Source organism: Apodemus sylvaticus, chromosome 12 (genome assembly GCF_947179515.1).
Source record: "Apodemus sylvaticus chromosome 12, mApoSyl1.1, whole genome shotgun sequence".
In the NCBI taxonomy this organism is placed as follows: domain Eukaryota; kingdom Metazoa; phylum Chordata; class Mammalia; order Rodentia; family Muridae; genus Apodemus; species Apodemus sylvaticus.
This window is the reverse complement of record NC_067483.1, coordinates 45207347-45223708: the sequence shown is the minus strand read 5'-3', so window position 1 is coordinate 45223708 and position 16362 is coordinate 45207347.

Sequence of the window (16362 nt, the reverse complement as noted above, 5' to 3'; positions counted from 1 at the left end):
AAATATCCAGATCAGAGTAAAATAGAGTCCAATAACATCTGCCTATTGGGAGTCTGCTCATTACTCTTTGGTCTTTAAGGCTGGTCTCCACGATATGAATCCAGGATCTGCTTTTCAGTCTTTTTGGTAGGTGTTGGAATTACTAGAATCAGTGTGATATCCTTCCCATATGGCTTCTAGATAGGCAGAGAAAAGATATTTAATCATCACTTAATTTTTAGGTTAAAACAACAGTGGTCTTGTTGTCTCTGTTGTCTGTAGGTGTTGATATAAGCTAAGAACTAACATCTTATATATGGACATTATTGTCCTTATCAAGATGGGTATCATTATTGAGAAACAATCTAAAATAACTAAATAGTTATATGTAGTGCAGTCCTGGTAATAGAAGGCTTGTTTGATGACAAGACATCAAGACATATCCAGTTGGAACTCCATTTCTCCATATATATATAAAATAAATTTGTATATTTATATATATAACGTATGTATGTACACATATATATGCCTAATGTTTGGGTAATAGACCCATCCTTTGGACAGTTGAACATTTTAGTTTTCTGTTACACTTCCCTGCTAGGAATATAAGACCGTGCAGGTGGCCAAACTTAGTCTTTCCTTCCTTCCTTCCCTTCTTCCCTCCCTCCCTTTCTCCTTCCCTCCCTCCTTCCTTCCCTCCCTCCATCCTTCCTCCCTCCCTCCTTCCTTCCCTCCCTTCCTCCCTCCCTCCTTCCTTCCCTTCCTCCCTCCCTCCTTCCTTCCTCCCTCCCTCCCTCCCTCCCTCCTTCCTTCCCTCCCTTCCTCCCTCCCTCCTTCCTTCCCTCCCTTCCTCCCTCCCTCCTTCCTTCCCTCCCTTCCTCCCTCCCTTCCTCCCTCCTTTCTTCCCTCCCTTCCTCCCTCCCTCCTTCCTTCCTTCCCTCCCTTCCTCCCTCCTTCCTTCCTTCCCTCCCTTCCTCCCTCCCTTCTTCCTTCCCTCCCTTCCTCCCTCCCTCCTTTCCTCCCTTTCTCCCTCCCTCTCTCCTTCCTTCCTTCCTTCTGTCCCTCCCTCCCTCCCTCTTTCCCTCTCTTCCTCCCTCCTTCCATTTCTTTTCTTTCTTCTTTCACATTTAGAACTGTGTGATTCACGAACCCTCACATCATAATGTCTGGCTGTGGGTCTCAGCATCTTTCCCTTCTACTGCAGAAGGAAGCTTCTGTGATGATAACTGAATAAGGCATTGATCTATAAGTATAGTAGAATATCATTAGGAGTCATTTTATTGATTTTTCTTATTTTAGATAAGTAATGTTTGGTTTTACCATAGGTCTCTATGCTATCTAGTCTGCTGTTCTTAGTCATGTAGGCAGTGTTGGGTATGGATTATTTCTCCTGGAGGAGACATTGGTTAGGTCCTCCCACAAGTTTTGTGCCATCATTGCCCCAGCAAATTTTAGAGACAGGAGAGGTTATACGTCAAAGGTTTCCTGTCTGGGCTGGTGGATATGTTTCTCTTTTGGTAGCTTGCAGAGTAACTTCCTGCACCAAACACCCAAGAAAGTTAAGGTTAGAGGATAAATGTAGGTACCACTTAGACCTTTCCATGGTCGTTGAGTTATATAGGTATCGTCTTCGGCAATGGGTCTTTACTGTTCATTAGGTATAGGGCTGAAGGCTCCATGTAGGCACCAGCTCAGATTCTTACTGTTTAATGAGGAGTGTGGGTGTTGCCCTCAGCCATGGGGCCCCACTGTCAGCTTGCTGAGAGCATCACATTGTCTCAGCCACAGCTTGCGTTGTGTCCTTGGACACCCTTGGCCAACATCTCAATTAAATATGATGCAATCCTGGTACTAGAAGACTTGCTTGGTGACAAGACATGCTCAGGTGGGACTCCATCTTCCCCATTATTAGGAAACCTCATTTGGATTGCCTTCATATATTTTAGGGAGTTTCTACTGCCCTAGACTTTCATACTATCCCTTAGATAACCCCTCACTCCCATCTGTCTCCACATTTTCTTCTCCCTCAACTCAATCTTCCCTTCCCCTTCCCACATGATTGTACCATTTGTATCCCTGTGCACCCCCCCCCCCCCGTTCACCCATAAAAATCTATTCTATTTTCCCCCTGGGAGATCCATGTGTTCTGCATCTAAGTCCCTTCCTCTATACCTAACTGCTCTGGATTGTATCTTGATTATCATCTATTTAATGGCTAATATTCACATATAAGTGCATCCATACTATATTGATCTTCTTGGATCTGGAATCTCTTACTTAGGATGATTTTTCCATCCATTTGTCCTGCAGTTTCATAATGTTTTTTTAACAGCTGAGTATTACTACATTGTGTAAATATGCTACATGTTCTTCATCCATGTTCTGATGAGGGACTCCTAGATTGTTTCCACTTTCTGGCTGTTATGAATAGAGCAATAGTGAACCTGGTTGAGCCAGTGTCCCTGAGGAACAATGGAGTGTCTTTTGGGTACGTGCCCAAGAGTGGTATAGCTGGATCTTGAGGTAGATGGATTCCAAACTTCCCCAGGAATCTCCATATTAATTTCCATAGTGGCTGTTCAAGTTTGCACTCCCACCTGCAATGGGAGTGAGTGCATTGCTTCACATCCTTGCGAGCATGAGTTGTCACCTGTGTTATTGATCTTAGCCATTCTGACAGGTGTAAGATGGAATCTCAAAGTAGTTTTGATTTGCATTTTTCCAATGGCTAAGGATGCTTCTTAATCTGTTTCTCGCCCATTTGAGATTCCTCTGTGGAGGATTCTGTTTAGATCTGTATCCCAGTTTTAAATTGGAATATTTGTTTTCTTGATATCTAGTTTCTTGAGTTCCTTATATATATTTTGAACTTTAGTCTTCTATTGAATGTGTAATTGGTAAAAATATTTTCCCATTCTGTAGCATGCCACTTTGTCTGAATGAGTGTCCTTTTCTTCATAAGATCCCATTCTTAAAACTGTTGATTTCAAATTTTATTTAATTAGTGCCTGAGCTATCAGTGTTCTGTTCAGAAATTTGTCTCCCATGCCAATGAATTCAAGACTGTTCTCCTCCATGTTCTCTTTTACTAAGTTCACTGTATCTAGCTTTATATTGAGGTCTTTGATTCACTTGGATTTGGTTTTTTGCAGGGTAATAAGAATGAATCTATTTGCATTCTTCTGGATGTAGACATCCAGTTTGACTAGCATCGTTTGTTGAAGATGCTTTCTTTTTCCAGAATGTATTTTTTTGGCTTCTTTTTCAAAAGTCATCCATATGTGTCCATATGTATAGATTTATTTATGTCTGGGTTTTCAGTTCACATCTACTGATTAATGTGTCTGTTTTTATGCCAATCCATGCTTTTTAGTATGATCGCTCTGTAGTACAACTTAAAATCAGGAATGCTGACACCTCAGCAGGAATTTTTTTTAATTGTTCAGGATTGTTTTAGAGATCTTGGGTTTTTGTTTTTCCATATGAAGTTGAGGAGTATTCTTTAAAGTCTGTGAAGAATTGTCTTGGAATTTTGATGGGGATTGCATTGACTCTGTCAATTCCTTTGGTTAAGATAGCCATTTTTACTATGTTAATCATAGGGATTCAAGAGCATGGGAGATCTTTCTGTTTTCTGATATCTTCTTCAATTTTTTTCTTCAGAGACTTGAAGTTTTTAATCATAAGAGTCTTTCACACTTGCTTGGTTACAGTTACCCCAAGATATTCTGAATTTTTTCAGACTACTGTGAAAGGTACTTTCCCCCTGATTGCTGCTTTCTTAGTCATTTGCATATGGGAGGGCTACTGATTTTTTTTTTTTTTTTGCACTAATACTATATATAGCTACTTTGCCGGAAAATGCTTGTCAGTTATAGGAATTCCCTGGTGAAATATTTAGGGTCACTTATGTATACCATTATATCATCTTCAAATAAAGATATTTTGATTTCTTCCCTTCTAAATTGTATTCCCTTGGTCTCCTTCAATTTGGTTATTACTCTACCTAAAATGTAAACTTATATTAAATAGATGTGGAAAGAGTGGTCCACCTTGTGTTGTTCCTGATTTTAGTGGATTTGCTTTAAGTTTCTCTCTATTTAACTTGATGTTGGCTATAGGCTTGCTTCAAACTGACTCTATTATGTTGAGGTATGATATACTGTTCCCTAATCTCTTCAAGACTTTTATTATGAAGGGGCATTACATTTTCTGCATCTAATAAGATAATACTATATGTTTGTTTCCAGTTTGTTTATCTGGTATATTACATTTATTGATTTTTGTGTGTTGAACCATTCCTGCATCTGGAATGGAGCCTAGCTGATTATGGTGGATAGCTTTTTTGATGTGTTCTTGAATTCAGTTTGTAAGTATTTTATTGAGTACTTTTACATCTGTGTTCATAAGAGAAATTGGTCTGTAATGTTTTCTTTGTTGGGTCTTTATGCATTTAGGTATGAGGGTAACTGTGGCCTCATAAAATGTATTGGGCACTGTTCTTCTCTTTCTATTTTGTAAAATAATTTGAGGAGCATTGGTGTTAACTTTTTTTTTTGAAAGGCTGTTAGAATATTGCACTAAAATCATCTGGTTCTGGATATTTTTGTTTGGTAAATTTTTAATAATTGCTTTTCTTTTACTAGAAGTGGTAGGTCTATTCAAATTTCTTATCTGATTCCGATTTAGCTTTGGTAAGTGATACCTATTGAGAAAGTTATCCATTTCTTTCAAGTTTTCCACTTGGGTGGAGTACAGGGTTCTAAATTATGTCCCTATGATTCTCTGGATTTCTTCCTCATCTGTTGTTATGTCCCCTTTGTCATTTTCTGATTTTGTTAATTTAGATATCCTATTTCTGCTTTTTAATTAGTTTGGCTAAGGGTTTGTGTATCTTGTTGATTTTCTCAAAGAACCAACTATTTGATTGATTCTTCGTATTGTTCTCTTTGTTTGTTTCTATTTCATTCCTTTCAGTTGTTTGGTTATTTCCTGCTGTCTATTCCTCTTGGGTGTGATTACTACTTTCATGTGTGCTGTTAAGTATTAGTATAAGATCTCTCCTTTTTTTTTTTTTTAATGTAGGAGTTAAGTCCAATGAGCTCATCTATTTACAGTCACTTTCATTGTGTCCCGTAAATTTGGTTATGCTGTGTATTAATTTTCATTGCATTCCAAAAGGTCTTTAATTTCTTTATTTCTGCTTTGACTCAGTTATCTGTCCATGTCCTTCTGGGTTTTAGGGGCTCCATTGAGAAGTCACATGCAATTCTAATACATTTGCCGTTATATCTTCCTTGTTTTTTTTTCCCCCTGCAGCATTTAATAGTCCTTCTTTATTCTGTATGTTTAGAGTTCTGATTAACAAATGCTGAGGGGACTTGGTTTTCTCGTATATTCTATTTGGCGTTCTGTGTGATTCTTGCACCTTTATAGGCATCTCCTTCTTTAGATAAGGAAAATTTTCTTCTATGAATTTGTTGAAAACATTTTCTGGGCCCAGTAGCTGGGTTTCCTCTTCTTCATCTATATTTATTATTCTTGGATTTGATCTTTTCATAGTGTCCCATGTAACCTGGGTGCTTTGTGTCAGGAGTTTGTTAGATATAACACTTTCTTTGATCAATGCACCCATTTATTCTATCGTATTTTCAGCACCCAAGATTCTTTCTTCCATCTTTTGTATTCTGTATATCTGTAGGCAGCTCCCCGCCCCCCCCCCCCCCCCCCGTTTTCTGGCAGGATTGGCCTGTAGTTTAGCTGGGGGTACCTACAAGAGTTGAGTGTGGGATAGAGTGTGGGGAGGGAGATTAGAGCAGGAGAAATTGTAGGATCCACAGAAAATGAGAGGTGAGGACTCAGGGAAGGTTGCTACCTATGTTATGCTGCAGAGCTGGGGGGGGGGTGAGACTGGGCTATTTTAAAGTTTTGAGGACCTCCTTGTCACTGATGTCATTAATGGTGACACTAGTTTACTGTCCTATCAGCAGGGAGTAATGGTTTCTTTTTCCCCATATCCTCACCAGCATTTGTTGTCATATTTATTGATATTAGTAATTCTGACTGGGATGAAGTGGAATTTTCAAGGTATACTTAATTTGCATTTTTCTGATGCAATGAATGTTAAATATGTTCTTATTGGTCATTTGGGTTTTTTTCTTTTGAGAATTGTCACTTTGATAGCTCATTGGCTGATTGATACTTTTGGATTTTTGATGTTCTTTGAGAACTCTGAGCATTGGATTTCTGCCTGAAGTGTAGTTGGCCAAGCTTTTTGCCTATTCTGTGGTCTTCCTGTGCTTCTGAAAGTATATTAGGCTTTGGAATTGCTATAGTTTTACATGTTTTCCTCTCTTTCTTTCTTTCTTTCTTTCTTTCTTTCTTGCTTTCTTGCTTTCTTGCTTTCTTGCTTTCTTGCTTTCTTGCTTTCTTGCTTTCTTGCTTTCTTGCTTTCTTGCTTTCTTGCTTGCTTGCTTGCTTGCTTGCTTGCTTTCTTGCTTTCTGATGCTAGATATTGAACGTAGGGTCTTAAATATCTACCATGTTTAAATCTTATACATCTACTACTGCATGTCCAGCAGGATGGACGAATTGTGTAGAGCCAGCAGCATACCTGTACCATTTCAACTAATAATTACAGTTACTGATATATTACTAATACATCTGGCAATTAAGACTATTTTTTATCATAGAAAAATTTTATATTTGTATGAATTTCAATATTTTATATAATAACCCCCGGTTCCTCATGTCACATGGAAGGACACTATCCTCAAAAGGGGAAAAATAATCTAGATAGTGGTTTGCAAATGCTTTAAGTCTCAGAATTCTGTGAGTAGTTATTAAAACCTTTATGTTCCCATATTCCCTAGCAGTGGCCTCTGAAATTCCATAATTCTGGGTTAAGGCTATCTTACTTTCCAAAATCACTCTATAAGGTTTTAATACAGATTGTCTGTCAAGAAACCTCAATAGAGGACACTGCTTATTTTGTATGATAAAACAAATGAATGGAATGAATTACATGCCTTCGCAATGTGCTGTTTATGCATGTGTGTATGGACTAAGAAGATTTGGATGCTCTCTTCCAGTACTTACAGATAATAGAGATAAAAGTAAACCATATTGTGTAGTCTGTTCGTTTTTTGTATTCTTCTTTATATCCCTAGAATATTTAACGTTACAACTCCCAACCTTTATACATTCTAAAGTACTTTATATGGTACTTTAGCTATGTGAGTTTAACAGTACAAATAATCAATGGTTTCTCTCTAGGACAAACATTAATGTCACTTGAAAATCTTTTGAGAATGCAAATATTACCAACTCTCCCTAAACGAATAGGCCAGTTTGTACACAGGGTCTATAAATTATATACATCCTTACTCCTTCAAGGACTACTAGTTAACACATTTCTAATCTCTTCTGGTTGGCTTATGAGTGTCAGACTGTCTATGTATGTGTGGGCAGAAATCTTCCCAAGGTATTCAATGGCAGAATTATATGGCAGGACTCCTGCTTTTAGATGCTTTCTCTTGGTTTAAATTCAAAATTTGGTTCTCAGGTTGGAGATGGCTCAGTGTTTAAAAGCATTTGCTCTTTTTGCAGAGGACCCGGGAGCAGTTTCCAGCAGCTACATGGTGCCTCACTTCTGTCTATAATTCCAGTTCAAGGGATTTCAATTCTGGCCTCTTTAAGCACTGCACAAATGTGTTGGGACATGACACATATGTGAAGCCATATTAGTACACTTAGAATAAAAATTTTAAATTTTTTTTTAAAATGTGTGCAAAATTGCTTATAAAGTGATGTACACCATCTTACCCCACAGGTACACATTGTTTAAAATGAGATATTTATCCTTGAATAGAATTTGAAAGCTAGGACCTGACCTCATTGCCTTACTGTCTTTATGTAACAATTGATGGGTTGAGTTGACTGATGAGCATGACAACTTGAGGGACACTGACTTAAAACTGCACTGAAGCATCACTTGCTCAAGTCCTGTGGCTGGCACACATCCAGATTGCCTGAATTACAATTCTGTGAGCATAGCCAGTGGCATTGCTAAAAGCGAATGAAAATAGCAAATGTCAGACTGGATGTGGAGCAACTGAAAACCATACACTTTAAGGGGGTAGATGCAGAACTGTATGGTCCTTTACTTGAGAAGAATTAGAATATATAACAGTAATCTATAGTGAGAAAAGTTACCTGCACCAAAGGAGCTTGGTTGAAGGAACTTTCAGGGTAAGATAAGGTATTATTTGGGTTAAACATATGTATGTATGTATGTATGTATGTGTATATGTACACATATATGTCAGAAGTCCATGAAATTAATATTTATACTCTGTATAGTATATAACCATCTTTTAGAATAGCATTCTTAGAAGGAAACATTACAGGAATTAGCTTATAACTATTTTTAAGATAAGGTGCCAATAATCTGCAAAAGTTTTTAATTGGGGAAATGTAAAACATCTGTTTTCTTAATTATAATATCAATCAGTTGACATGCTTTATCTCTCTCAACACGTACAGTACCAATGTGTGTAAAATATCATATTCATTTTTGTTACGAAGACCTCTGAGAAGCAACAGGAAGTGTGTGTGGGGGGGGGGCGGTGATTTCAGCTCACTGTTTCTGAGGTTTTACTTCATCGTGAGCTACTCCATTGGTGTTATGTAAATGGTGGTGGAATATCATGAGGACAGAGGAGATCTGTTCACATCTTGGCTGCCAGGAAGCAAGGGACAGTGACAGGAGGGAGGCCTGATGGGATACTCCACAGAGAGGCCGTTCTTGGGACCCACTTGCTCTGACTCGGTTCTGTTCCCCACACTCCGCCTCCTGTTCCACACGTCTATCATCTGCTCAGAGTTTTACCCCACCCATGGACTAAACCAGAGCTCTCAAATCTAACTGTTTCTGGAAGCCCAGTAGACGTAGCTAGTGTGGGGCTTTGTTTGTTCACCTTCTAAGTCGTTCTCAGTCTAGTCAAGTTGTTAGTCAAGATTAACCAGAACAGCAATTAAGCCTGTCCTAGACAGGCTTATTAGATACTAAGACTTGGAATATATCCCAGATGGGAACAGTTCAGCTGAAAGGAAGGAGAAAAGTCATCTCTGGTCCAGTGTTCACGGTGTGCAATAGCAGAGGCAGTCAGTAAATGTCGCCCTGGGGAAGTCCTTAGACACGATAAAAATTCCAGTCTTTCTGCTTGAGTTTACGCTTCATGCCCAGTGTGAACCATTACTGTAGGGGTGTAGGGTTCTCTATGGCCTTGAGTTTTAGAAAATACAGAAAACCATGAACCTATCCTCTCCAGGTCATATTAGGGCTTCTGATTCCAAGCACATGCCACTGTTGCGTTTCTATAGGAAGAACAGTCACTCGGATGGATTCTTGTAGACTGACATACATATCCCAGCAGTTAGCTTACCCCCCGGACTGTGAGAGGAAATATGAGAGGCAGAAACACCCAGAGGAATGAGTGGCCTGTGCACACCACTAATCCCCCCCCACCCCCACCATGCCCGCCTGCCACCCCACTACTCTGTTACCTTTCTGTCACCTCTTCTACCCCAACAGGAGATACTCATGACCAGATGTCAGTCTGCAATGGATGGATATGGCATGTAAGGTTAAACTGGGTAGGACCCCTGTTCTTGTAGGCATGGCAACCTTATTTAAATTGGCAGACTAGAACTGAGAGCCAGAGGATTCACTCTTGTGACCGGGAAGGCCTTTAGAGGCTGACTGAGTGAGGCTGAATAGAGAATAGAGGCAGGACATTTGATGTCCCTTCTCAGGTCTCTTTCTTGAGCATCAACTTTGGTGTTTGGTTGGTTTCCCCTGCCTCGGTTGAGAATCACTCTTTTTTGCTCCTGTTTTTTGCTCTTGTTAATTCCAAAAGCCTTTTGTGTTGTTTTGTTTTTGATTTTTGTTTTTGTTTTATTGATGTTTGCTCTGCCTTCCCCTTTTCTGTATAGGAAGTGTGGAAGTTATGGCCCTTATTTACTATCACCTGCAAGAACATTTTTCTTTTCTTTTTCCAGGAATCTCCAACCCCTCCCCCTGTGTATTCTTTTCCACAATTAAGATCAAAAGCTGCTTGATGGCGAGAGGTACTTTATTTATAATGATCAAATCACTAGATGCTCCTTTTAAAAGGATTTAGTCTAAATTACTAAACTACTTTTTCCACTGTTAATTTTTCATTATTTTTAGATTTAAAAAATTAGTATCTAAGCTCCTGTCTGCCTGTCTGCCTGTCTGTCTGTCTGTCTGTCTGTCTCTCTCTCTCTCTCTCTCTCTCTCTCTCTCTGTGTGTGTGTGTGTGTGTGTGTGTGTGTATGCATAGGATACAATGCACACATGCAGGTGAAAGGGGAACTCAGTAGTGTCAATGTTCTCCCCTCACCACATGGGGGCCAGGGATGGCACTGAGGTCCTCAGGCTTTGCAGAAGAGCCTTTAACCACTAGGCCATCTTTCCAGCCCTTGTTGAAAACATTTTGTTTCTCTTATCACAAATATTGTACTGCACTTTGCTAATTTTAAAATTAAAATGGTATAGGAGATGCAGTTGAACCTTACAGATGTTCATGTTGAAAAATATCTTGGAAACAATGACATGTAGGTGAATAACTCGGTAGAATCCTGGCCCTGTAGAAGAACTCCGTAAATGTATCCAGAAAAGAAAGAAGAAAAGAAGGAAGATGGAAGGGTGGGACAGAAGGAAGGGGGGAATAACAGAAGGAAGGAGCAAGAGAAAAAAGGAAAGCAACAAGGAAGGAGGAGAGAGGAAAGAACACAGGCAGAGAAGAAGGGACAGACATTCAGTAGGATGTGATGGAGAAGGGAAGAGAGTAACAGTTCCGAGGACCTAGTATGGCATTTTACCAAACACATGCATATTTTAAAACCTTTCTTTGTGGGAAATATCTTCAAGTTTGCTTTTCATAGATTGCTGTGCTTGGATCTTAAATCTTTAGCCTCCCCCCCGCCCCCTCCCCCCCCCCCCCCCCCCCCCGAAGTTCCCTGTCTAATACCCAGGTTGTGTTACTGGAAGGCAGTGGAAACATTAAGTGATCAGGTCAAGTGAGCAGTCTTTAGGTCACTGGGGGCATGACCTGAAGGGGGTAGTGGGACCCTGCGCTCTTCCTCCTTTCTCTCTCACCGGGCTAGGAGATGAACTGGCATCTTCCGCCCCACACTTAGTCCACGATGTACTGTGCAATTATAGGCCTCAGGGAAGGGGATGAACTGATTATGGATGGAAACCTTCCATACTGTCAGTCAAATAGGCCTTTCTTCTTGTTAACTTACTTAATCACAGGAACTTACGGTGGGAATGGAAAGGTAACACATGTACGATAATATCAGATCAATAGTGTTCTGAATGCTTCTGAGTTGACTGAAACAAAGACACTCCATTCCCAGGTCCACAGTCTTCCAAGTGCCTTCCAAGTGGGAGGAAGGCAGTAAGACAATGGCGCCTTTGGTCGTCATTGAAGGCGTGCACTTTGCTGTCTCCTTGCTTAACTTCACAGCCTACTTCATGTAACACTTGCAGAGAGAAGCCTGTAGCACTCCATCTAAGGACTCTCCCTGTTGTTGCTCCCTTTGGAGCTGCTTATCCTGCGTTCTCTCAGGCTGTTTAGTCATCCCCATAGGGTACTCATTAAGTTGGTTTAATGCATAGCTTATTTCTGAACCGATATCCACGATGCCAGAGATATCAAAGATCAAAAAACATTTAAGGACCAAAGAAATGAAAGCCTGCATATTAATTCCAAGTTCCACTTCGAAAATAAACATGGTAGGAGTTATTAACTTTACAGAGTTAGGTCCCCACTCCCAGACGGGGAAGGTAAACTGAGTCCCTGTTGCCCCAGTGCTACACTGTAACAAACGAATATGGAAACGGAGCAAGTTTTGTTTCTAGGCAGGTTACATCTAAACCAGGCCAGAGAGAGGAAGTGCATTCCATTTTAATGGTGCATAGGGACAGAATATTTGATTATTTACCCTGAAAGTTTAGAGCAAATCATAGACCATATCTTTTTATTTAATTTTTAACCATTTAACATTTCTTTTTGAGATCGTGCTGTAATTTCAACAACTCTCCCTTCCCTGGTTCCATCTTCCTGGATACTGCTCTTGTTTCGCTGTTCCTCTGCCTTCTGTGTGGAGAGTGGTGACCCTGTTGTGTGCAGTCTAGCCCTGCTGCGCCCTCTGCTCGTGCAGACTGGAAGACCTGTGTATGGTTTGTTTCAAATCCTTGGCACTTCTATCGCTCACCTCACCTCACTCCTGTCTTTTTTAATTAATTAATTAATTAATTTTTATCTTAGCATTTGATCCTAATTTGTCATCTTTGAAGAAGTTCCAGAGGCAAAATTCTTCCAAAATGTCACCCTAAACCCTGTTACCCTTAGGTCTCATTCAGAGCAGCTATCTTACCCTAGGTGTGAAATCCTTTATACAGCAACTGATGATCCCCTGCATGCTTAGAAACAGGCCGATGGCTAGCACACAGTTTTATATTGTTTATGGCTGTGTAACCTTGAGGAATCATAAATCAGGAACTCTAAAGAAATCCACAAAAGAGATTAAAAACAGGGATCCTGAGAGTGTCTGAGAGAAGCAGAGTTTCTGAGACAGAACAGTAACACAAAATCAGTTGTGATTATCCCAACCTAATATTGTCCCCTTACATATTTAAACTTTCAGGTCATTATAATAAGTTTATCAATACCTTATTTTAATAATAAAGATTTGGTTACACATAAACAGTAGAGATATGTTTTTGAAGTTTATGCAAAAATTGAATCTAATTCATGACAGGGTTCACCTCTATTTTTATTTCTACTAAATTTCAACAGTGAACAGAGAAAACTACCTGGTTGCATAGATAGGAGTCATAGATAAAGTATTGCCAATCGATTAATTTCAATTCATTTAAAAATGAAGAACTAATGGCTTAATTATTTGTACCCTCAGAAAGAAACTTATTTTTTACTTTTAATTTGAGTGAGAAAAGGGTAAATAAAAACAGGCTTTACATATTTTGTTTGTTGAAATTATATATATATTTTTTCTATATTCTTTGTTTACATTCTAAAAGCCTTCCCCTTTCCCAGTCCCCCCCCTCCCATATGTCCTATAAGTCCTCTTCTCTCCACCCATTCTCCTATCTTCCCCCTCCCTTTTCTCTGTCCTGGTACTCCCCTACAATGCTGGATCAGGCCTTTCCAGGATTAGGGCCCTCTTCTTCCTTCTTCATGGGAATCATTTGATATGCTAATTGTAGCTTCAGTATTCAGAGCTTCAGGGCTAATTAATATCCACTTATCAATGATTGCATTCCATGTGTATTCTTTTGTGATTACGTTACGTCACTTAGGATGATATTTCCCAGTTCCATCCATTTGCCTAATAGAATCATGAATTCATTGTTCTTAATTGCTGAATAGTACTCCATTGTGTATATATACCACATTTTCTGTAACCATTCCTCCATTGAGGGATCTCTGGGTTCCTTCCAGCTTCTGGCTATTATAAATAAGGCTGCTATGAACATAGTGGAGCTTGTGTACTTATTGCATGCTGGGGAATCCTCTGGGTATACGCCCAGGAGAGGTATAGCAGGTCCTCCGGAAGTGTCATGTCCAGTTTTCTTTTTAGGAACTGCCAGACTGATTTAAAGGGTGGTTGTACCATCTTACAATCCCACCAGCAGTGGAGGAGTGTTCCTCTTTCTCCACATCCTCGCCAACACCTGCTGTCTCCTGAGTTTTTAACCTTAGCCGTTCTGACTGGTGTGAGGTGAAATCTCAGGGTTTAAAAACCATTTTTGTTTAGGAGGTATTAGAATACATGTGATATGATGACAGAATAGGGAAGGGCTGTCTGGACAAGGAAGGGACTAGACAGAGTGGGAAGGAGGAGCTGTGGAAGGGATATATTAAAAAAAGAACTTGCACTGGTACATATGTATGAAAATGCCACAATAAATGTATTGTTATATGCTAATTTAAAAGATTAATGAGAACTTATTTATATACACAGTTAAAAATTTAAAAATTCTCTATGTTAAACAAACCTACTACAGTGGCAAATAACACAGGACGGCAAATATAATAACTCTCATGATTGGAATGTCAGCCAGTGGTGAATTCAGAGGAAGAATTACAAAGGCTGGCGAAGCTGTTTATGATTGACTAGGCACATTGTTTTAAGGCATGTGGAGACTGCTTTCAGTAATACCTTTGGATTCAATGGGGGCACTATTCCACATCTGATTTTACTCACACCCTGGCCTTCCAAGCAGCTTCAACATTAGCACCCAATTGAACTGCTGAAAAACATTACTGAGGTATTTCATACTTCTGTCATTAAGTAGAGCAATGGAAGATTGAAGAAATGTTCATTGTAAGCAGTCAGTGCGTAACTTTGAACAAAGGGGGTTGGGAAGAGGAAACCAGTATCTGCTTTCACTCTTTTCAGTGAATGTGTTAGGGACAAGCCTTTGGAAATGTAACCCGAGGCAGGCTTCTCAAACACAGGTGTGCGGAAATACTAAAGGTAAACAGAAGTACTAATTGTCTTGCTTTTGTTCCTGTTAGGAAATAGACCACTGCAGCGACTGTCCATGCCTGACCGGATATAGCACACTCTAAAACTGGGATGGAGAACACAGAAGGAGATTTCCAAGATGAGGTGGCTGGAGATAGACTGTGAAAATTAAGCCCAATCCTTTGAAATCTTCCCAGCTAGCTGTGTAAAATGACAGGCTATTTATAACCTCTTATTTCCATATAGATACAAAAGCAAATGCTTACACTACCAAGAAACCTACAATTAAAACTGTCTTTGAGATTCTATTACTTTATTGACCTGGGTCTCTGACAGTATAGATACTGGTGCTTGCCAACTGTGGTGATGGCTGGAGGTGGCACACTACCAAGGAAATTGCATTTGTGAAATGACTTCACAGTCTGGCTCCGCAGGAGAGGGTGTAACTTCTTAATATATTCCCCACGTTGCTCTTTTTGCCCATTGCATACTGGTCCTTTGCCGTTTGTCAGAGCAAAGAAACAAATTCAGCTGAGTTCTGATGAACAGAGAAATTGTGATATAAATCCAAGCAGCTGTCTGGACTGATTGCTTTCTGTTTTGGCACATGTATATCTCAGTGTCTTCTATTTAAGATACGTCTCAAAACATCTCTTCAGTTTCACAACTACTGCAAAAATAGCCATGGAGAAGCCATGGTCAGTATGCCCCTATTTTTAACTATGAACTATATCTTCAAGCTATCATAACTCAATAATTGGGACCCAGTAGCATTGTGTCTCTGCAATTCTGAATTCTAGGGATTTGATGTGAAGATAAAATTAAGATGGATTTAGCTGTTTTTAACGGAAGCTCCTCTGCTAATAATCCACTAACAATTGCAAGGAGCCGTTAGAAGTGGAAATGAAACTTGCTAATATTTTTCATGGGTGCTTTCAAAGCATCATATTTTACTCTCTGACACTGTACCGGGACGACAAGCCAAGGCCAGAGAAAAGTGATCTCCCTTGGGCTGTCTGCAGTCTGTACTCTGACTTCCTCCTTTTGGCCCAGTTTAGTCCAGACATTTCAACAGCTTGACTAAGCCTCATCACCATTTAGCTGCCAAGCTTAGTGCTGCCAGTCTCACTAGTAGCTTTTTAAGTACAGCTGTTACCAGTACTATGTTTGAATCAAGAAGACCAGACCTTTCTGGTCTACCCCACTGGCCAGGTTCTCTCTCAAAGGAGAATTATTTTTAATATTACTTCATCATTCTTCTTCAGGGAAACATTTTTTCCCCTCGTAAGTTTCTTTCCTTATGGAGAAATTATATTTATGCCAGAACTGGTATGCAACATCTGTTTCAGGTTAGTTTATGGAGAGATGGTTTTGAGAATAAATACTGCTGATAATTTTTTTTCTTACATGGGGCCAGCAGATATATAAGAAGAAAAAAATACCCTTGAAGATTTGGTTATAAACTGAGAGATTTTAAGTATACCAGATACCCTTTATAGACAAGTTAATCTGATATGTAATATATGTGCTGCATGGTAATTATGTATAAATACTGAGTTATTCATACAAAGGATTATAATTAATGCAGAGCACGGAACTAAAGCAGCACTGGGGAGAAAGCTCAGAGGAGAGATGAATGGAAAAGCAGTTAAAGGTGCTTCTGCTCGAAGTGTCCTGAGCCAGAGGAGCCTTCTTGGGCAGGCGTCTCTGTTTTTCCATTAGCATTTGCTCCAGGCCAGGAGGCTGGCGGCTGGCGCCTGGGACTAACCTTGCCTACCCACAAGGAAGGTGATATAA